The following is a 23,140-nucleotide window of genomic DNA, read 5'->3' as shown; positions in this document are numbered from 1 at the left end:
TCTTTCCAGATCATTTATAAATATATTGAACAGTAAGGGTCCCAATACAGATCCCTGAGGCACTCCACTGACCACTCCCTTGCACTGAGAAAATTGTCCATTTAGTCCTACTCTCTGTTTCCTCTCTTTTAGCCAGTTTGCAATCCACGAAACTGACCACACGAATCTGGAAAAGGCCTTGACAAAGGTAACTGTGGATGTAAAAAAATTGCAAGATTTAAGTGCAGTTTCTGTTAATGAAAGACTATCGTCTTTGAGAAGATTGGAGTCAGTAGAGAATTACTTAAGGCACTTAAATATAAGACTCTTGAATTTCCCCAAAGTTATGGGTGAGTTGCCTTTGCAGACTTTCAAGAAATTTGCTATTGAAATTCTAAAGATACCACCAGAGAATGTTCCGGCTGTTAAAAAAATATTCTTTTTTTTTAATTTGTTTTCTAAGCCACTATGGATTCGTTGTGTAGGCTTAAAAGCAGTGCCCCCCCTAGTATTTTTTACATGATTGTGAGATACAGGTAGACTGTCCTTCTAGCACATCTTGTCTTTTATTTCACTGGCAACATTGGCAAATAAGTCAGCTGTCATCCAGCTGATGTGTTTAAATTAATTTCTTAATTTCTATTTGACTCACAAACCCAAAAGTGCCCCATGATGAAATGTAAAACTACTAGCAAGATGAAAGATGCATTGGTACAGGAACTGATTTTTTTGTTCTTTGCTGAACCACTGTTTTGGAGCACATCAAATCTGGAGAGGGAGAGGGAAAGGGAACGATTTATTCAAAATTAGTAGGGATGGGCATTTGTTAGCAATGATATAGGAAAATAGCAACAATATTTCCTATTTCATAGCATTTTGGGAATTTCATGTTGCTTTTCCTATTTTTTATTTTTTTTTGGTGGGAGATCCTCTATCACATAGTAGGGGCAATGGGCAGCCGACATTATTTGACTAATGGCAGCCTCTGGCCTGAGAGCAGGATGTCGTTCCCAGGCCCCCTACTAGATCACCAGGGACTTTTAGGGAATCCTGTTGGGGGGGGGGGGGTGCGAGGGTGCACTAGGGTGGGCAGGTAGGTTCACGTGTGGGGGACACCATATTTTAATAAATGGGAAGGGTTGGATCAGGTTCTGGGGTTTTTGGTTTTTTAAAAAAAATGAAACCATCTAAATGGAAACAAAAAAAGATCCGGAGTTGATCTGAAATGGCCGTCTCATGGACCCAAAAACAAAACCCCAACAACATTTATTAATGGTTCCACCCCAAAAATGTGTATCTTGAGGTAAAAAAAAAAGATGAGCTGTGAAGAGTAGGGACCTTTTATGGACCTTTTACACATAGGACCAGATTTAAGCTTTTGGCAAAAATGCCAAAAGCCTGTCCATATCTAACCTAGGAAATAAAGCTACAAAAAGGGGGCTTTCCCCCTTTCATACTATACTGTCACATATACTCAAATGTAGCACTTTAAAGCAAAAATAAAAAAAAGGCTCACCACATTTTTTGCTTTCACATCTTTTCTGCAGAATTTTTTTCCCTTCCAGAAGTTGCAGGAAATTAGGTCCTGTGGTAAGAGAGAAACTGTTTCAAAGTTATACAAGCAAAGGGTCTTGCAGGCACTTGTTTTGCTCTGATTTTGCCTGAAACAGAAATCTGGACCACAGTAGGGATGTGAATCGTTTTAGGACGATTAAAATTATCGTCCGATAATTTTAATATCGTCTTAAACCGTTATGGAACACAATACAATAGAGATTCTAACGATTTATCGTTATAAATCGTTAGAATCGTGAGCCGGCACACTAAAACCCCCTAAAACCCACCCCCGACCCTTTAAATTAAATCCCCCACCCTCCCGAACCCCCCCCAAATAACTTAAATAACCTGCGGGTCCAGCGGCGGTCCGGAACGGCAGCGGTCCGGAACGGGCTCCTGCTCCTGCATCTTGTCGTCTTCGGCCGGCGCCATTTTCCAAAATGGCGCCGAAAAATGGCGGCGGCCATAGACGAAAAAGATTGGACGGCAGGAGGTCCTTCCGGACCCCCGCTGGACTTTTGGCAAGTCTCGTGGGGGTCAGGAGGCCCCCCACAAGCTGGCCAAAAGTTCCTGGAGGTCCAGCGGGGGTCAGGGAGCGATTTCCCGCCGCGAATCGTTTTCGTACGGAAAATGGCGCCGGCAGGAGATCGACTGCAGGAGGTCGTTCAGCGAGGCGCCGGAACCCTCGCTGAACGACCTCCTGCAGTCGATCTCCTGCCGGCGCCATTTTCCGTACGAAAACGATTCGCGGCGGGAAATCGCTCCCTGACCCCCGCTGGTCCTCCAGGAACTTTTGGCCAGCTTGTGGGGGGCCTCCTGACCCCCACGAGACTTGCCAAAAGTCCAGCGGGGGTCCGGAAGGACCTCCTGCCGTCCAATCTTTTTCGTCTATGGCCGCCGCCATTTTCGGCGCCATTTTGGAAAATGGCGCCGGCCGAAGACGACAAGATGCAGGAGCAGGAGCCCGTTCCGGACCGCTGCCGTTCCGGACCGCCGCTGGACCCGCAGGTTATTTAAGTTATTTGGGGGTGGGGGATTTAATTTAAAGGGTCGGGGGTGGGTTTTAGGGGGTTTTAATGTGCCGGTTTTTCGATTTTTCGATTTTTTCGATTTTTTAACGATTTTCACGATTTTTCACGATATTTTACCCCCCCAAACGGCAACAATACGATTCCCTCCCCCTCCCAGCCGAAATCGATCGTTAAGACGATCGAGGACACGATTCACATCCCTAGACCACAGTACCATTGCTGCATGGTCCAGAGATAGCAAGCTACTAGCTAAACGGTTCTCAATCTAATTGTCCCAGATGTGGAAGTAAAATGGAAAACTATCTTGGAAGAGGTGAAAAGATGAAAACCCTTTTTGAGGCTGTTTTTCATAGAAACAAGTTAAATCCATCTAAAATGCAGGAATTATCTGAAAATGAAATGCTACTCTTCACCCTAACAGAAATTCCATGGATTCCATCTGTTCAGTTTAGACGGGTAGAGATCTCAAAGAAAATAAGAATATAAGAACATAAGAACATAAGAAATTGCCATGCTGGGTCAGACCAAGGGGCCATCAAGCCCAGCATCCTGTTTCCAACAGAGGCCAAACCAGGCCACAAGAACCTGGCAATTACCCAAACACTAAGGGGTAGATTTTCTAAATTTGCGCGATAGCGTACTTTTGTTTGTGCATCAGGCGCGAACAAAAGTACGCTGGATTTTATAAGATACGCGCGTAGCCGCGCGTATCTTATAAAATCCGGGGTCAGCGCGCGCAAGGGGGTACACATTTGTGCAACCTGCATGCGCCGAGCCCAGCGCGCGCTGCCTGTTCCCTCCGAGGCCGCTCCGATTTCGGAGCGGCCTCGGAGGGAACTTTCCTTCTCCCTCCTCCCACCTTCCCCTTCCTTCCCCTACCTAACCCACCCCCCCGGTCCTATCTAAACCCCCCCTTACCTTTGTTTCATGATTTACGCCTGCTAAAAGCAGACGTAAATCAGCGTGCGCCGGCCGGCTGCCCTGCTCTGTGTTCCGGTCCCAGGGGCTGGTCCAGAGGCCGCGGCCACGCCTCCGGAATGCCCCCGGGCCGAAACCACGCCCGCGTCACCGCCCCCAAAATGCCACGTCACGCCCCCGAAACGCCGCGTCATTTGGCAACACCCCCAACACGCCCCTTTTAAAAAGCCCCGGGACTTACGGGCGTCCCGGGGCTCTGCACGCGCCGGCGGCCTATGCAAAATAGGCACACTGGCGCGGGAGGGCCCTGCGCGCATAAATCTGGCTGGATTTACGCGCGCAGGGCATTTAAAATCCGCCCCTAAGAATATCCCATGCTACTGATGCAATTAATAGCAGTGGCTATTCCATAACTAAACTTGATTAATAGCCGTTAATGGACTTCTCCTCCAAGAACTTATCCAAACCTTTTTTGAACACAGCTACACTAACCACATCCTGTGGCAAAAAATTCCAGAGCTTTATTGTGCATTGAGTGAAAAAGAATTTTCTCCGATTAGTCTTAAATGTGCTACTTGCTAACTTCATGGAATGCCCCCTAGTCCTTCTATTATTCGAAAGTGTAAATAACCAATTTACATCTGCTCATTCAAGACCTGTCATGATCTTAAAGACCTCTATCATATCCCCCCTCAGCCGCCTCTTCTCCAAGCTGAACAGCTCTAACCTCTTCAGCCTTTCCTCATAGGGAAGCTTCACAGGATATGATTACTTTTGCTCTCTTCGTATTGCTAGTCTACTGCGCAATGAAGGCACTATGGCTTATTACTGGTAATTAAAGCCAACATGTACTTGGAAGAGAAAGTGATTGGACATGGGAAAAGAACTATTAGATGTGTGTCTTCCTTTGAAACAAAAGTGTGAAATGTAATCAGCCAATTTTTGCTTCATTTCAAACAAATTTAAAGATTTAAATAAAAATGAAAAATTTTGTCAGTTTATTACTTTGGTGAAAAAGTGGGCACTGTATGCAAATAGGGTGCACTATTAGCAAAATAGGCTGTATTATTTGCTAATAGTGCACCCTATTTGCAAATAGTATGCCTTATTAGCAAAGTAGTTCTTGAAAACAAAAAACAAGAAAACAAAAAATAAAAACGCAAGAATGAAAAATGAACAAAATCTTTGAAAAATAAAAATGAAATGAAGATGAAAAAAAGTATTCACATCTGTAAGAACTATTATAAAAGCATTTATAAAGATGTTTAGATGCTTCAGCTGGCAATGAAAACAAAATAATTATGAGCCCCATTTTTATCCTATTTATTTTATTGTTCATAGTGTACTCAAATTTTTAAAATAATTTTTGTTTAGTCACACCCATCATTATGAATCTGAGGCCTAGATTCATCATTCTGCTATATTAATAGCAGAATGATAGGCCGCGGACAAAAAAGGGGTGGGGGGGGGGTGATAGTGGGGCAGCTGGCCTCATTGCGGTAGTGCAGTTTTGCCCACCGCGGTGTGGTAGAGCCGCACGCTATCACACCCACAGCACCATGGGCAAAGGTGTAGTTACTTCCTGCGGTGCTGCCGGCGATAAGGCATACTATTTGTTTTCATTATCGCCCGCAGCGCTGCTGGAACATAATTCCGCCCAAACCCTGCCCGCTCTCCTTCTCTTCCCTTCATTTGAATAACACCGCTGTGATGCAGCCGGTATCGCGTACGGTAGGACATTATCGCATGCGATAAGGCCCTAATACATGCAAAAAGGCCACATCGCAGCTTGATGAATGACCCGGTAAGGCAGGAATAGTCAACTCCACTTCTCATGTGCCATAAGCAGGTCAGATTTTTGGGATATCTACAATGAATATACATGAGAGAGATTTGCATGCACTGCCTCTATTGTATGTAAATAAATGTAGATAGCCAAAAAAATAAATAAATTATTTTCCTGCCCGGTGGTCTTGTTTATGCTTGGATCCATGGGCTCTGGTTATTGTGGGGCTCTCTGACCCTGGTGTGCTGTGCTGGTGCTGTGAAGTCTGGCCCAAGGTTTTTAGTTTTGGGAATGTGGAGGCCCAGTGTCTGTGGAGCATGGGGAGAGCCTCGGGAGCATGGACACCCCCCCCCCCCCAAAAAAAAAAAAAAAAAAAGATGCAGCTCGGAGGAGAACAGTGAGTTTCTGCTTTGGTAGCTGAGAGCCACGAGTTAAAACAAAAGCAGTGGAGTGCTGCGTTGTTGGGGAGAGGTGGGCCATGCATCGGGGATGTAGAGTGGCATCTGCGGTGCGAGCGTGTTAAGGTCACTCCAGGCTTCCCCTGATGTATGGCCGGTTCGGGGTGCACTGCTGGAATGCCACGGGAGCCTGGGAGCACCTGAGGACACTGAGGAAAGCACACATGTGTGAGAGCCGGAGTGGGTGGCAGATGAGACAGCCGCTGCCGCTCTAGGATTCCCGAGCAACTGACGAGGCCGCAATTTTGTTTTTTTTAAATATATAATGATTGTGCCAATGCACGAATGGCAGCAATTGACAGTGGCAGCCCTGGGGGTTGCGTTCCGTGGGGCAATTCACTGTGTAGAGGCCTTAGGCAAGCCCCGGTGTGATCCGGAGTCCTGGCCGGGTCCCTTCATCAGTGATATCACTGATGACATCAGTGGGCAGCCAGGGAAGTGCTCAGGTGCCATTTTAAAAGTTAAAAAAACAGCAAAATTAGCCAAATTAAAAATAAGAACATAAGACTTGCCATACTTGGTCAGACCAAAGGTCCATCAAGCCCAGTGTCCTATTTCTAACAGTAGCCAATCCATGTCAAAAGTACCTGGCAGGATCCCAAGGGGTAGATAGATTCTAAGCTGCTTACCCCTAGAATAAGCAGTGGATTTCTGAAACTCCACCTTAATAATGGTTAATAAACGTTTCCTCCAGGAACTTGTCCAAACTGTTTTTAAATGCAGCTACATTAATAAAAGTGAATTTTAAAACCAGTGTGTGGTGTACATGGGCACACTTTTGTTGGCCTGCACCCAAGGATGCAACCATTTTATAACATACGTGCATATATTTCTGCATGTTTTAAAATAGCCTGACTGAGTACAGATGTGCGTGCAATTTTAAGTGGATGCGCACCTATGAGCTCAAATGCCACTTTGACTGCGTAAGTAGGGGAATTTTAAAAGACACGTGCGCTGACGTCATTACCAGTTTTCACAGTTCATTTCCAGTTTGGCCATATAAAAGATATAACTTCCAACCCCCCCTAGTTTAATAGCCTCCCTTCTGGCCTGTTAGCTCCAACCCTTAAAACCTCCCCAATCTGTCTATTTATCATTATTTTATAAATGAAACATCATACATTGCAGAAGTAAACTTACGCAGCAGGGGACCCCAGCGCGCGCCTGTGTGCGTAGGTATTTACGTGTTAATTTCAAGTTAAAATGCAGGCATGCCCATGCCCTGCCCAGATCACGCCACGCCTCGATCCTGTTTTGGACTTTTCATTTGTGCGCGCAGTGCCAAGTATGCACGTATCCAGGCGGCTTTCAAAATCTACTCGGCACGCTCTGGCCTGACTTGTGCATGTATCTCCCGGTTTTGGCATGTGCCGGGCTTTTATAATTCACCTTACAGCTTTCACCACATCCTCTAGCAACAAATTCAAATTTCAAAACACAGCGTTTTTGGTGGCAAACCTGAGGGGAGGCTGCCATCTAAAGGGGTTATTTTCTAAGGCTATCGCACGCAAAAAGGGACTTTTTGCAGGCCCGGCCCCCTCTTCGCCCCCCCGTCCCCCATTACTGCCGGGATTCACCATTCTCTGCGAGAATGGAGAATCCCAGCCTAAGTTTGAATGTCCAGAAAGCATTGCAAAATACCCCAAAACACGTACAATTCAATAAAAACTATGGGGTAGATTTTAAATACCTGCGCGATCGCGTACCTTTGTTCGCGCCTGGTGCGCGAACAAAAGTATGCTGGATTTTATAAGATATGCGCGAGCCCAGCGCGCGCTGCCTGTTCCCTCCGAGGCCACTCCGATTTCGGAGCGGCCTCGGAGGGACCTTTCCTTCGCCCTCCCCCACTTTCCCCTCCCTAACCCACCCCCCCCCCCGGCCCTATCTAAACCCCCCCTACCTTTGCGCGCGTCGCCGGCAGCCCCGCTTCGTCCTCCGGTCCCGAGGGCTGGTCCGGAGGCCTCGACCACGCCCCTGGGCTGGCGCCACACCCCCAGGCCCGCCCCCGAAATGCTGCGGCATGCCCCCGAAATGCCACGTTGTTTCGGGAACGCCCCCGGACATGCCCCCTCCCACCCATTTTCAAAAGCCCCGGGACTTACGTGCATCCCGGGGCTTTATGCGCGCCGGCGGCCTATGCAAAATAGGCACGCCTTTTAAAATCCGCCCCTATGTTTGTTGGTGGTGGACATGTGGGGAGGACTGGAAAACAGCAATAAAGTTAAAATTGGGCCTGAGAAGGTGATTTTTGAATAGCTAGTTGGCCAATTGTGCTCAGAGCTCTTCCACATTGTTAAAATAGACTAAAAGAACCACAGGAAGGGAGGAGGATTATTTAGAGGAGCAGAAGGAGATGGGGGTTCCATTGGGGCTGTTTCAAAGAAAAAACCTCTTTAATTTGGAATTTTAGCACAGAGGGTATTCCCAAGGGGATTTTTATGGGATTTCGGCTAGGGTTGCCAACTGTCTCCTGATTTTCAGGACAGGTTGCTCCAGTGCTGGTTTTACCCCATTGCATGCTGGGACTTATTCTGCATTCCCTATTGCATTCCCTAATAAAAGCAACACTATAATTACCTGCATGCAGGTGAGTAAAACCAGGACTGGAGCAACCTGTCCTGAAAATCTGGAGCCAATTGGGAACCCTAATTTGGGCACAGTAGGTATCCCTGAAATGTGTGCGTGAGAAGTAAATACATTTGGAACAGTTTTTGTATTTTAAGTGGGATTTTATACTTAATTTCATGATTTCAATTATATATTTTTTCAATTTTAATGCAGCGACCAGTGAAAAAAACGTAGTTCCTACACCTGGATGCAGCAGGGAGACATTAACCAGGGAAGCCATTTCCTAGGAGTCGCCTTGGGAAAGGAATGTTGGTTACCCGCTAAGCTGTAAAGAAGTTTTGAGTAATTGTACTAATTTCAGGCAAAGCACAATTTTGATTTAAAAGTTTATTGTAGACATGTTAATTATTTCCTTCCCTCTCCAATTGTGCCAAGGGATTTTCATTTGGGTCCATGAGGTTATATAGGTTGTCCTAGGTGAGATAGGAAGTATTCCTTGTAGTGACATCTGTCAGACAGTAATAATCTGTCAAACATTCCTGTCAGTGACAGTTGAGCTGAGAGCAGTGCTGTGCTGGAAAAGTGACAAGAGAGGGGGACTGCGCTGCTTATTCCTGACACAGAGGCCCATTTATGTTCAAATAAACCCCCTGAAAACTGCTAGGACATATTGAATTAGAATGAATGAGTGTGAATGGAAATTGTGTTTTAATGATTAAAACAGGCCAAGGTAAGGAATAACTTTAGTCAGTTTAATGATCGGCTGAATCAGCTTATTTAGCTAGCAGAATGCGAGAGAAAGCTGAATGAAAGAGATCTGATGATTTTAACTGAAGGTGAACACCAAATAAATTTCAGTCACCCCTAAGCCGAGAAGGATTTCCGTTTCCTTTAAAAGGCTGAGGAATTTGAATCACCCAACCTGTAGATAAAAGGCTGATGTTGCTTGAAAGAGGCAATATTCTGAAATACAGGCAGAAGGAAGTTAAAGTAAAAAAGGGTGTAATGAACTGGTCTTCAAGACCGCTATTATCTTAAGGTGCTCTCACTATTTGTAAGGATAAAGAATACATTAAAATAAAGTATATACAGTCTCCTGAGAGAGATAGTGAATGGTGCATATTCCTACCAATTTATGTAGGCCTGAGCCATGCCAGTTTGAAAGAGATAAGATTGTGTGAAAGAAAGGATAATATTGACCTGCACTCTGATTTTTATGGAAGTGCTTTCTACATATGCTCATTCTAACATCTGACTCTCACACTCAGCAACCAGTCCCTCATTTAAATTAAATAGGGATACATTAATTATTCTTTGTTTTCATACTAATTAGAAAAATAGTACAATAAAACAGCAGAGACACACGCCCAGGTCAACACATTAGGCAGCAGAAGGTTGGTGGTCACAGGGAGGTAGGTTGTTTTTTTTTTTGTTTTGTTACTTTGTTTAAAGATAACATGGTAGGAGAAGACAAACGTATCCAGAGATGGTAAGGCCAAGAGCAGAGGACCAGAATTCCTGTCAACAGTATCAACCAGCGGACACCAGTTCTACCAGCTAAGCCTCCAAAGCATCCCCTCATTGTTGGGGGTCTTACTGCCACACTCGCTAAAGATGCTCTCAAACCCCACCCTCTAGTAGCTACAGCACTGAAAAAGATAGCTAAGTGTACCAATGTTTTGGTACAAAGTGTGTGAGAAACACAGAGGACATGGCTAGTTTCAAACACTATTTAATACATTAAGATGGTAACCTTGAATCAACCGGACGGGCCTATATGATTGTGCGTATACTGGCTTGCGCGAATGGACGTGGCCAGTTTATAACACACGCGCGTATATGTGCACATGTTATAAAATAGCCTGGATGCGAGTACATGTGTACACAATTTTAAATGGATGCATTCGTGTGTGTGCAAATGCCGAATCTACCATAAAGTAGGGGAATTTTATAAGGGACATGCGCTGACCCCACAGCTAGTTTTCCCAGTTCATTCCCAGTTCACCCAGTTTAGGAATAGGACTTCAAAACCCCCCTAATTTATTAACTTCTCTTTCCCCTGTTAGCCCCGAACCTTAAAACCCCACTGACTAGCTTAGTTTTTTTGGGGTTTTTTTTCTACACCCCATCCATAGCAGTGGTAAAGTTACACGGCAGGGAACCCTGGCGAGCCTGTGTGAATAAGGGGCAGATTTTCAAAAGCCTTCGCGCATAGGTGGGGTTATGCACGCCGGGCCTATTTTAGAAAGGCCCGGCGACGCACGTAAAGCCCCGGGACATGCGTATGTCCCGGGGTTTTGAAAAAGGGATGGGGAGGGGTGGTCCGGGGGGCGGGACGGGGTCAGAGGCTCTCGGCACAGTGGCCATTTGCCGCTGTGCCGGGGGATCGCATGCCGGCAGGCTGCTGGCGCACGCAACAGGTAGGACAAAGGTCCGAGGGGGTCTAGATTAGGGCTAGGGGGCGGGAGGGTTAGGGGAAGGGGAAGGGAGGTTAGGTCAGGGGGTTGGGAAGTTTCCTCCCAGGCCGTTCCAAAATCGGAGCGGCCTGGGAGGGAACGGGGGAAGGCCGCGGGCGTCGGCATGCACAAGTCACACAATTGTGTACCCCCTTGTGTGCGCCGACCCCTGATTTTATAATATGCGTGCGCCAGTGCGTGTTGCAGTTTGATGCTGTTGGAGAGGGCCGACCTACCTAGTGAGACAGGGTAGGCCGGGAGGCGGACCCACAAGCTAGAAGGGTTCACCCAGGAACCGGGGACCCCCCGGGAGGAGCCCATAAGGTCCCGGGTCCTTGGGACTGGGAGCTGTTTGCAGAATGTCCAGAAGGCTGAGGTGGGATGTAGGCTGGGACCGGGGCTGGCAGAGAGAATAGGAAGTCCAAAGTACCCGGAAGGCTGGGGACCAGCTGCGCAGAGCCGAGGGCCGGCTGAAGGCAGGGCAGTGGGCGGTTGCGGAGTCTGTAGCAAACCGGAGTCAGAGGCAGGCTGCAGGCTGAAGCAGGGTCAGAGGCAGACCGGAGTCAGAGGCAGGCTGCAGGCTGAAGTGGAGTCAGAAGCAAACCGGAGTCGGAGGCAGGCAGCAGGCAGAAGTGGAGTCAGAGGCAAACCGGAGTCAGAGGCAGGCAGCAGGCAGAAGTGGAGTCAGAAGCAAACCGGAGTCAGAGGCAGGCTGCAGGCTGAAGTGGAGTCAGAGGCAAACCGGAGTCAGAGGCAGGCAGCAGGCAGAAGTGGAGTCAGAAGCAAACCGGAGTCGGAGGCAGGCTGTAGGCTGAAGCGGAGTCAGAGGCAGACCGGAGTCAGAGGCAGGCTGCAGGCTGAAGCGGAGTCAGAGGCAGACCGGAGTCAGAGGCAGGCTGCAGGCTGAAGCGGAGTCAGAGGCAAACCGGAGTCGGAGGCAGGCAGCGAGTTGAAGCGTAGTCAGAAGCAAACCGGAGTCGGAAGCAGGCAACGTGGAGATCAACAGGAACGCAACTGGAAGCAACTAAGAAGTTGTGAACCTCATTGCAAGGCGTTGAGAGAGAGTCTGAGCGCCGGTTATATCGGGCATCGGGCGTGACGTCAGCCGCGAGGGCGGGGCCGGGCTTCCGGGAGCTGGACGCTCAAGACGGACGTCCTCGCGCACGCGCGAGACCGGAGGGAAGCAGGCACGTAATGGCGGCCGCCACGTGGAGAGAGAGAGGCCCCCGGGGTCCGGAGCGGGCGGAATGCGGCGACTACTGAAGCGGAGGTAGGCGGGCCTGAGCCCTAACAGAAGGGAAGCGGTCGGGACCGCAACAGCGCGCGCATGTTATAAAATCGGGCGTCCATGTGCGCGCATCGAGTAGCGCGCACACATGGACGCGTGCGTTCTAGTTTTGAAAATCTACCCCTAAGCGTTTACATGCACATCTTTTGGTCTTCCCCTGACATGCCCTCACTCCACCCAGACCATGCCCACGCCCCGCTCTTTTTTCTAAACCTTTGACTTGTGCGCGTAGCGGGAGATATGCGCATACATGAGCGGCTTATAAAATCCACTTGGCGTGCACTGGCACAATTTATGCGCATATCTCCCAGCTTTGGTGAGTGTAGGGCTTTTAAAATTCACTTGTAAGATAGAAAAGAAATATATTTTAGTTAAAGATTAAACACACAACACATAACATACTTACCTGAATGAAACATTTAAACTTCTTAAATATCATGAAGTATTCTGAAACAATAGAGAAATCTCACAAAGAATTAGTTCTTTTACCTAAAATTAGAATAGTGTAGCAAACTACTTTTAACCTAAGGGAGAAAAACGAAACTGAAGTTATATTTATCTGAATTAAATCTGTTGGATATATTGTTTGGAACCGGTTTCAAATATATTTTGTGGCTAAAAGAAAAATTGAAATAACAGTAATAAGTATTTTTAAAACTTTGAACTAGGATTTGCATTTAACTTACTTATATTTGAAAATACATCATTTGTGAAATAACTAAAAATAATTAAAAGCTGAAGAACACGACCATATGAATGCCAGCTTAATAAACCTAATTTTCTGCTACAAAAGTGTCTTATTTATTATTTTACAGTGAAACTACTCTGGGTTAGATTGTACGCATTACAATTTAACAGCTTTAAAGAGGAAACCCCTAAGGTTTAAACCAACTGGTCACAACATAGTAATAATCCAGATAACAGCTTACGCACACAGAGGGGCAGATTTAGAAAGCCCTGCGCACGTAAATCCAGCCGGATTTACGCGCACAGGGGACTTGCACACCGGCGTGCCTATGTTGCAAGGGCCGCCGGTGCGCGCAAAGCCCCGGGATGCGTGTAAGTCCAGGGGCTTCGCTTGGGGGCGTGTTTGGGACGGCGCGGCATTTGGGGGCATTCCGGGGGCAGCAATGTGGGCGTGGTGCCGGCCTAGGGGCATTCCAGGGGCTTGGCCGAGGCCTCCGAACCAGCCCCCGGGCCGGGGAATGGTGCGCCGGCAGCCCGCTGGTGGGCGCAAGTTACACCTGCCTCAGGCAGACGTAAATTTCTTAACAAAGGTAGGGGGGGGATTTAATTAGGGCTGGGGGGTGGGTTAGAAAGGGAGAGGAAGGTGGGGGGTGGGGGCCGTAAAAAGTTCCCTTCAAGGCCGCTCCAATTTCAGAGCGGCCTCGGCAGCGTAAGATACACACATTACCCCTGTAAACGTACCCCTGCCTCCCCCTGCGTGCGCCGAGCCTATCTTGCATAGGCTCGGCGGTGCGCGCAAGCCCCGGGACACGCGTAAGTCCCGGGGCTTGAAAAAATGGGTGTTCCGGGGGCGGGGCCATGGGCGGGGTGCCGGCCCGGGGGCGTTCTGGGGGCGGGACCGAGGTCTCCGGGAACAGCCACCGGGCCGGGGGATGGAGAGCCGGCGCGCGCAAGTTACGCCTGCCCAGAGGCAGGCGTAACTTCTTCTATAAATGTCAGGGGGGGTTTAGTTAGGGCTGGGGGGCGGGTTAGATAGGGGAAGGGAGGGGAAGGTGCGGGGTGGGGGGGGGGGGCGGAAGGAAAGTTCCCTCCGAGGCCGCTCCGATTTCAGAGCGGCCTCGGAGGGAACAGAGGCAGGCTGCTCGGCTCGGCACGTGCAGACCCTGGATTTTATAACATGCGTGCGGCAGCGTGCGCATGTTATAAAATCAGGCGTAGATTTGTTTGCGCCGGGTTGCACAAACTAATCTACGCCCGCGCCCATGTTATAAAATCTGGCCCTATGGATATCCCAAAAATCTGATCTGTTTGTGGCACTCCAGGACTGGAGTTGCCCACACTCAATATAAGGAAACCACGGTGCTGTGATTTCAATCCTTATCTGTAGTCTCATGTAGACTTCATACTGATAAACGTAAAGCATACATAGCACGATAGCTGAAGAGACAAAAAAGGAAGAATTTTAATAATTGTATATGTCACTTGTAAATCGTATATTTCTTTTTATGCTTGTTTTTTTTCTCTTTGGTTTAGGAATTGGCTCTCATGAATATGAGGACTTGGAGTTGTGGCATGAATTATTTTCCTTTTTAGAAATATTGTCTTTGCTGTAATTTTTTTTCTGTGTTCTTGTTTACAGTTTTTCTTAAACAAGTATATTTTTGGTTTTTATTTTGAAAACTTGATATTTTATAAAAAAAATAAATAAAATTGCCTAGGGAAAAAGTACCCACAGAGATTTGTACCTACCGTCAAAAGCTAAGTTGGGGGTGAGAAGGTTACATGAACAAAGGTTCACCTAGGGCATCAAATACACCGGCCCTACATAGAGCATTACTCTTGAGAGCCCTTTGCAGCTAAGATGTGTTGATAATAGTCTTTGTAGAAAGTGCCCTTCCTTCCAAAACAGCAGCTGTATAAGGCAGCAGTACCAGCATCATAATTTAACAAGACATATGGCAGCCAAAAATGAGGAATTGGTGAATATTCTGCGAGCATAGCCTCATAGCTTACTTTCATAAGTCACAGTCTTGAAAAAGTGAGAGTCTCTACAAGGCTGAAATAGTAGAAAGGTGAAAATGTCATAGTTTATCAACAGAGCCCTGAAAAAAATGTAATTTTAAGCAGCAGCACCAGCTAGATTCTTCAAAATATCAACATGGCTATTTTTTAACTGTATCACTTTGTCATTTAGTCTTATACTTGACTGTCTCCTTTCATGTTCTGACCTACATATAATTTAATGTACATTTACGTTTGTGAGGAATAAAAGATGTGCACTTTTGTAAAATCACTCCCCATTACATGAGGGGTAAAGCAGCTATGGAATAATATACAGGCCGATACAGAAAAACCCGCGGGAGAGCGCCCGCTCTTCCGATGTGCGCACAGGACACTCTCCTGGGTGCGCGATTCAGTTTGACAGCTGATGCTCAATTTTTCTGGCGTCTGTTCTCGAACCCGCTGACAGCCACGGGTTCGGAAAATGGACGCCGGCAAAATTGAGCATCCACCTTCCAACCTGCGGGCCACGGGCAGATTTTAAATTTTTTTTTACTTTTGGGGCCTCTGACTTAATATCGCTATGATATTAAGTCGGAGGGTGTACAGAAAAGCAGTTTTTTCAGCTTTTCTGTACACTTCCCCAGTGCTGGCCGAAATTAATGCCTGCCTTTGGAACTTTAAAAGATCAAGGCTCCAATCTGCAAAACTCTGGGTTTCATTAGGAAGAACGGTTTCCTTCATCTCTTCATTGCTTTGGAGATAGGATAAATCCTAACTCATTATTTTTTTAATCAGAAAAGGATTCCTGATGGTTTTTAAAATACAGTTTCAGCAGCTAGTCCCTTTCCGAGTCTAAAGTTAATGTTACAATCAACATATTTGGGGTTGCAATTTCTTTCTCTGAGGTCTCTAGGAAAGTTGTTAAGTCCAAGCTATCCTCAGAGATTGGAAAGAGCTCCATCTGACTCTCTTAGTGACTTTTTTCTTATATAGCCATCCACTCCTTTAGTGCTTTATCCTAGACTAGGGGAGCTACGGGTCTAAGTCCAGGTTCAGGTCTGGATGGGGAAGAAGATTTCTCTTCTGGAGTCCCTAGAGTTGTCTATCATCACCTCCGCAATGATTTCACAATTAAATGCAAAACTTTCCAGAAAGTGTCAAATAGTAAAGAACAAGAGCAGGGAATCTAAAATCAAAATAATTGGGAGAAACCCAGGGAAACAAAGGAGTCTTTCCATCCTCTAGAAAGGCAAAAAAGGGGTGACTGGTAGAAAAAACACTCTGAAAACTATAATACGTTTAGTATTTCTCTTCCTTTCCAATCAATTTAGGGCAGTTTGTAAGCTCCCTCCCAATTGATAGGGCATAGTCTTTTAGTTAATGTAGTCATAATCCAGAGAGACATGCCCCAGTTCCTCCTACCTCTCCTGTAGCTCTTCTCTTTTCCTCTCCTTTATCTTTCTTTAATGATACATGATAGGTGTTAGTGATCATGCCGCCAGGGGGGCGGAGTTAGCAATCTGTTGTGAATCTGCTAAAGAGTTAGCAATCTGTTATGGATCACCTCCTCCAGAGGGGAGGAGTGAGTAATCTGATCAATGCTGCTCCCTCAAGGGGAGGAGCTAGCAATCTGTAATACTCCATAGGCGGGGTCAATGATCTGTTGTGGGTTGGCTCCCACAGTGTGGCAGTCTGTATGATACCGCTGTAGTAGTGTAAGGAATAAACACTTAGTGGAAATTGGTGAATCCTTGGGCCGATGGCAGATGACAGCGCCCCCAGGAGGATATCCTGAGAGGGACCACCGGCTAGGCTGGAGTATGGAGACAAACACAGATAGTTCTTTATTAGACAGGAAGTAGAACCACCAGAGGTGGCAGTAGTGAGCGGATGTGCCCAGCAGGGCTGAAGTCCCTCAGATACTGGAACTGCGATCTCTGGGTTGCTGAGCTGTAGAGAGAGACTATAGGTAGTGAGTACTGAGTAGACAGGGTATGCTGGATACATAACCAGTAGAAGAAGAGAGAGGGATGGAATGCAAGAGAGTATGCATGTAAGAGTGAGAGGAAAGGAGCATGCGTGAGTGAGAGCATGTCCATGTTAGAGTGTGTGCCTAGGAGAGAGAGGAGAAGGTTTGTGGGTCTCTCTCCCCCACAAGTCCATGACAATCTCAGGGAGACTGAAAACCAAAGGTTCCCAGGTATGGAGAGTGAGGAATATATTAAATCTTTATTAGTTTTAATTATTGGTTGTTTTTGATGGGTCTTCAGTTTTGAAATATGGGGATCTATAGCAGCTTGGCTTGTTCCGTTTCCTAATAGCAGGTGTATTGGTGTTTTAGGGCCTGGTGTAATATTTGCGGTATTAACTTTTTCATAGGAAGGCAACACTGTTACTGTTTGAAGGCTGACAATTAGCGCTGATTTGGTATAGGAGGTTTACTATATTGTAATTCAATTTACTTATCGCTGTCTAAGGGTTAAGCCCACACCCAAAATGTATTACAGTAGGTCTAATATCATATTAATTCCAAGTGTCTTTTTTGAAGCATTTTTTGGCATATTTACCTGTACCTAAGTAGTACATGTAAATATCTACACGTTTTTGTAAGTGATTTTTTTCCTCAGAAGACTGTACTTTGATGTGCGTTTTCATGCAAGCTCTGTTATTAATGCATGATGTTTAATTGTGTGTGGAAATGGCTGGGGGAGAGGGAACAAGGCTGTAAGGATCACCTAGGGCACCACACACATATCCCCCTCCCACTTCCCCGGTGCACAGATGCTGGGGGAACATGGGAGATAGGTGGTAGGGTTCCTGAGAGTGTGGCTGGGTTACCAGATTCCTAGAAATATTATCACTGACACTATCTGCCACTCCTCTGGGAACGTGGATGTTTGAGGGTTGAGGGAGCTGGCCAGACGGGGACATATTTTGCTGGTGCCGCCTTACAATTTTGTTCTATGCCTGACCTCAGGCCTTGCCTAATTGTAGAATTGCGCAGTTCACAGGTATGGAGCGTGGGACTGCGAAATTTCTTTATGCTTATTAATTTTAAGGTGTGTGTGTGTGTGTATGTAAATTATATATATGTAAATCATATTGTGTGTGTGCAATTGGGTACCCATGGGCCATTATGGAGAAAAATCCCCTGGGCCAATATTTTCGCACAATCCGCCCCTGGCAGGCGTGGTGTATTCTAAGAGCACACCTGTTAGAAGACAAACCTGTGCCCCTGTGTTGCTGCCGACCATCCACCATGATTGGGGCCATTCCCGGCGAGGTCCTGTGCCGCAATGCATTCTGCAAGCCGACGCGGCCTTGCTGCTCCCCTTTCATCGGCGTCCCTCCCGGCAACCCATGCGCCCAGCTCAGAAAAAGTGAAGTATTTACACTGACAGCCCAGCACAAGTCCCTTGCCTCAGCTACAGGCTCGCTTGTGCTGGTGCTGTCTTCGGAGTTCGTTGCCTTCATTGCTACCTGGATTGCCTCTGGATTACCCTTGTCTGCCGCCTGCCTTGCTACCTGGACTGCCTCTAGATTACCCTTGTCTGCCGCCTGCCTTGCTACCTGGACTGCCTCTGGATTACCCTTGTCTGCCACCTGCCTTGCTACTTGGACTGCCTTTGGATTATCCTTGTCTGCCACCTGCCTTGCTACCTGGACTGCCTCTGGATTACCCTTGTCTGCCGCCTACCTTCTGATTTGGATTGTCTTTGATTTCTCGTTGCCTGCTGCCTACCTTGTGACCTGGACTGCCTTTGGATTACCCTTGTCTGCTGCCTGCCTTCCGACTTGGACTGCCTTAGGATTCCTGTTGTCTACTTCTCTGCCAGCGGGGACTCCTAGACTATCTTTGGGAATACTAAGACTCCTCCTTCCGGAGCTGAGTCATGTAAGACTGTTGCGCTACCATTTGGCTCCACACTTTCTAACAACACCATTCTAGGTTCCTCTGTAAGGGTGCTACAAATTCACACTGGCTATTCTGTTCCTTCCCATTCTAGATTGGAACATTCCTTCTGGAAGAAATCTAGTAGTATCTCTACACTGGTAACAGAGGGAATAGACTAGGTTGGGACTTTCAGTATTTCCAGCAAGTATTGCTTAAATATTTCAATAAATGGAAGGAGCTATCTTTGGGGCCGATGCAATAAAGTCGCGTAGAAAGCAGGCACTGAACAGTCAGCGCCCGCTCTCTTAACGCACCGCAGGCTCCCCCAAGGGGGGTGACATGCAATATTTAAATTAGGGTGGCGTGACTGCTGTCTGCCGGTAAGGAAAAACGACGCCGAGGGTTCAGGAAGCAAACGCTTGTCAGTCGAGTGCCGTTTCCTGAATCCGACTGTCTATTTTTTTTAAACTTTTTTTGTTTCTTTTTTTTTTTCATCCTACTTAATATCACAATGATATTAAGTAGGAGGCAGTACAGAAAAGCAGTTTTTTCTGCTTTTTTGTACTTTTTTTGATGCGCTCAGCTATTAACGCCTGCTCCAGGCAGACATTAATAGATGACAGTTAAATGTGCGTTCGAGACGCACATTTTGTTTTTTGCATTGGGAGTGAATGCCTAATAGCCTCATTCACATGCATTTGCATGTGATGAGCGTTTTAGATTCACTCTGCGTTAGACGTGCGTTGAATAGGCGCTAATCCCCCTATTGCATTAGGGGATTGATTAGTGCCTATTCTACCCGCGTCCAACTGCAGGTTAACAGTGCGCTCGGCTGAGCGCAGTGTATTCCATCGGCCCCTTTAATCAGTGAAAATTTATAATAACAAGTTGTAGCATCTAAACTAATTGTAGAGATTTTCTACTGTAGAAAGATAATACCCTTCACCACAATCTACTGATGTCCTCCTGCCTCAAATTTCTGGAACTGAGTTTTAACTTTATCGGTGCAAGGATGTACAAAAATTTTCAAAGGGTTGCTCAGGCCACTGAATTTATTGTTTACAATATTGTAATCAGTTGATTTTGTGATTTATGTTTTCAAAGGTTTGTTTCATTTTATATGATTTTATTGTGTATGTTTTTTGTTTCTCGCCTTGGGCCTATGTATTGGCTGTCTAAAAATGCTAATAAATAAATAAATACATGTTAGTAAATAAATTATTTATTTACAGCACTTTATATTCTGCCCAAATGCCAGCACACTTGTTCTAGAAAGATTATAGCATACAAAATGACAATAACATTTAAAACAAAACTAAACAAATAAATCTCAAGGGACAACCAAATAAGATAACAAAAAATAAAATGATTAAACAAACAGCCTACACAGGCATAAAAGCTTCCTTAAACGAATGAGCTTTTAAAAGTTTTCTAAAAGACTTGTATCCGGCAGCTGATGCAATTCAGTTGGAAGACTATTCCAGAGGGACAGTGTGATATGCTAGTTTCTTGTAGAGGAGCTGCCTTTGTGCTGGTAATAGCCAACAGTTGCTGACTGGCTGAATGTAGAGCACAGGTAGGATGATATAACTAACAAGTAGCTCCTGCAAATAGACAGGACCATCCCCATGCAGAACCCTAAGAATATAAGAACATAAAAAGTTGCTGTACTGGGTCAGACTGAGGGTTCATCAAGCCCAGCATCCTGTTTTCAACAGTGGCCAAATCGGGTTACAAGTACCTGGCAAGTACCCAGACTTTAAATAGATCCCATGCTACTAATGCCAGTAATAGCAGTGGCTATTCCCTAAATCAACTTGATTAATAGACGTTTATGAACTTCACTTCCAGGAACTTGTCCAAACCTTTTTCAAACCCAGCTATACTAACTGCACTAACCACATCCTCTGGCAATGAATTCCAGAGTTTAATTGTGCGTTGAATGAAAAATAATTTTCTCTTATTTGTTTTAAATGTGCTACTTGTTAATTTATGGAGTTCCCCCTAGTCCTTCTATTATCTGAAAGAGTAAATAACTGATTCCCATGTACCCGTTCTAGTCCTCTCATGATTTTATAGACCTCTATCATATAGACATCTCAGCCGTCTCTTCTCCAAGCTGAACAGCACTAACCTCTTTAACGTTTCCTCATAGGGAAGCTGTTCAATCTCCTTTATCATTTTGGTCACCTTTCTTTGTACCTTTTCCAGTGCAACTATATCTTTTTTTCAGATTCAGCGACCATAATTGCACACAGTATTCAAAGTGTAGTCTCATCATGGAGCGATACAGAGGCATTATGACATTCTCCATTTTATTTACCATTCCCTTCCTAATAATCTACCTTATAAATGGGCCCTGACCGACGGCCCGCAAATGCGCAGTAGAGCGCAGCTCTACTGCGCATGTGCGGGCAAGGACGTCGGTCTTAGCCAGCGTAAAAAAACAAAAACATGGCGGCGTCGGGTGGCAGCAGCAGCGGCGATGGCGGTGTCGGGTAGCAGCGGCAGCGGCGATGGCGGCGTTTGGTGGCAGCGGCGGCGATGGCGGCGGCGGGTGGCAGTGGCGTCGAGCGGCCGCGGCAGCGACGGCAGCAAACGACGACGAGGAGCAGTGGCGGCCAGTAGCGAGGGAGGGAGGAGAGAGAGAGAGGGAGGGAGGAGAGAGAGAGGGACTGAGTGAGAGGGAGGGAGGGAGTGAGAGGGAGGGACTGAGTGGGAGGGAGGGACTGAGTGAGGGGGAGGGAGGGACTGAGTGAGAGAGAGGGAGGGATTGAGTGAGGGGGAGGGGACTGAGTGGGAGGGAGGGACTGAGGGAGGGGGGGGACTGAGTGAGAGGGAGGGAGGGGGAGGGACTGAGTGGGGGGGAGTGACTGAGTGAGAGGGAGGGAGGGATTGAGTGAGGGGAGGAGGGACTGAGTGAGAGGGAGGGAGGGACTGAGTGAGAGGAGGGGGAGGGACTGAGGGGGGGAAGAGTGAGGGGAGAGGGAGAATGAGGGAGAGGTGAGAGACAGGGATGTGAGTAAGTGGAAGGGTAAGAAGTTGTGGAGCAGAGAAAAAGGGAGTGGAGGAGGGCTGAGGGAGAGGGGATGGGATTGAGGCAGGGTGGGGAGTGACTGAGGGAAGGGGAGAGAGGTGGGAGTGACTGAGGGAAGGGGAGGGAGGTGAGAGTGAGGGGAAGGAGGCAGTGGGAGACTGAGAGTGAGTAAGACTGAGGGGTGGGAAGGGGGTGAGTGACTGAGGGGAAGGGGGAATGAGGGAGAAAAAGTGTAGGAGGGTGCTGTTTTCGAAAATGGACCGAAAACAAAAATGTAATGTAGCCCGTTGTGACGGGCTTAACGGCTTGTTCCTAATATTGTAAGCTTTTTTGATTGCTGCAGCACACTGAGCCAACGATTTCAATGTAGATCTTTTTCCTTGGTTGAAGCTGTTAATATGGAGTAACTATTTCCCTATATGCATCACCTTGTTCTTTAATCTGTCATTTGAATACTCAATCTTCCAGTCTCACAAGGACCTCCTGCAATTTATCACAGTCCGCATGTGATTTAACTACTCTGAATGAGTTTGTGTCATCTGCAAATCTGATCATCTCACTCATACTTTCCCTTTCCAGATCATTTATAAATACAGGATGGCCCATGTAAAAGTAGCCCGCCTCCAATACCAGTACATTGGAGGCAGGCTACTTTTCCATGGGCCACCCTGTATAATGAAAAGCACAAGCCCAAGAACAGATCCCTGAGGCATGCCATTGTTTACCTTTTTCCACTATGAAAACTGACCATTTAATCCTACACTATTTCCTGTCTTTTAACCAGCTTGTAATCCAAAAAGGACATTGCCTCCTATCCCATGACTTTTTAGTTTTCTTAGAAGTCTCTCATGAGGGACTTTGTCAAACGCCTTCTGAAAATTCAAATACACTTCATCTCCTGGTTCACCTTTATCCAGATGTTTATTAAACTCTTCAAAAAATAATGTAGCAGATTTGTGAGGCAAGACTTCCCTTGAGTAAATTCATGCTGGCTGTGTCCCATTAAACAGAGTCAGAATATTAAATGTGACTGTTCAATAGGAAGTCAATGGAGATCCTGTAAAACAAGAGAATTATGCACACGGAGTGGACAACCAGAAACTAACCGAGCAGCAGCATTCAACAAAACTTGCAAAGCAGAAAAGTAGCATCTGGGCAAGCCTATATAAAGTGTGTTACAATAATCCAATGTAGATAAAACAAAAAAAATCACCATTGAAACTCACTTTTATCAAGGACAGACTTTAAGTAGTGCAACTTGCATAATTTGAAGCATCTGATTTTGACGACAGCATGCTGTTGGGGTTGAAAATTAAAAACCAGATCAATTTGTATTCCCAAATCCTGTACTAATTCCGAGAAAAAAATTACCTAACCTTCCAATTGTAAAGATGGGGGAGGTCAGATAAAGACTTTCCAGTCATGCTTCTTGTATTTGAAAATTACCCTCATACTTGTACCATTTTCCAGTGAATG

The sequence above is a fragment of the Rhinatrema bivittatum genome, chromosome 2 (assembly GCF_901001135.1).
Source record: "Rhinatrema bivittatum chromosome 2, aRhiBiv1.1, whole genome shotgun sequence".
In the NCBI taxonomy this organism is placed as follows: domain Eukaryota; kingdom Metazoa; phylum Chordata; class Amphibia; order Gymnophiona; family Rhinatrematidae; genus Rhinatrema; species Rhinatrema bivittatum.
Note: the sequence above shows the minus strand (reverse complement) of the source record.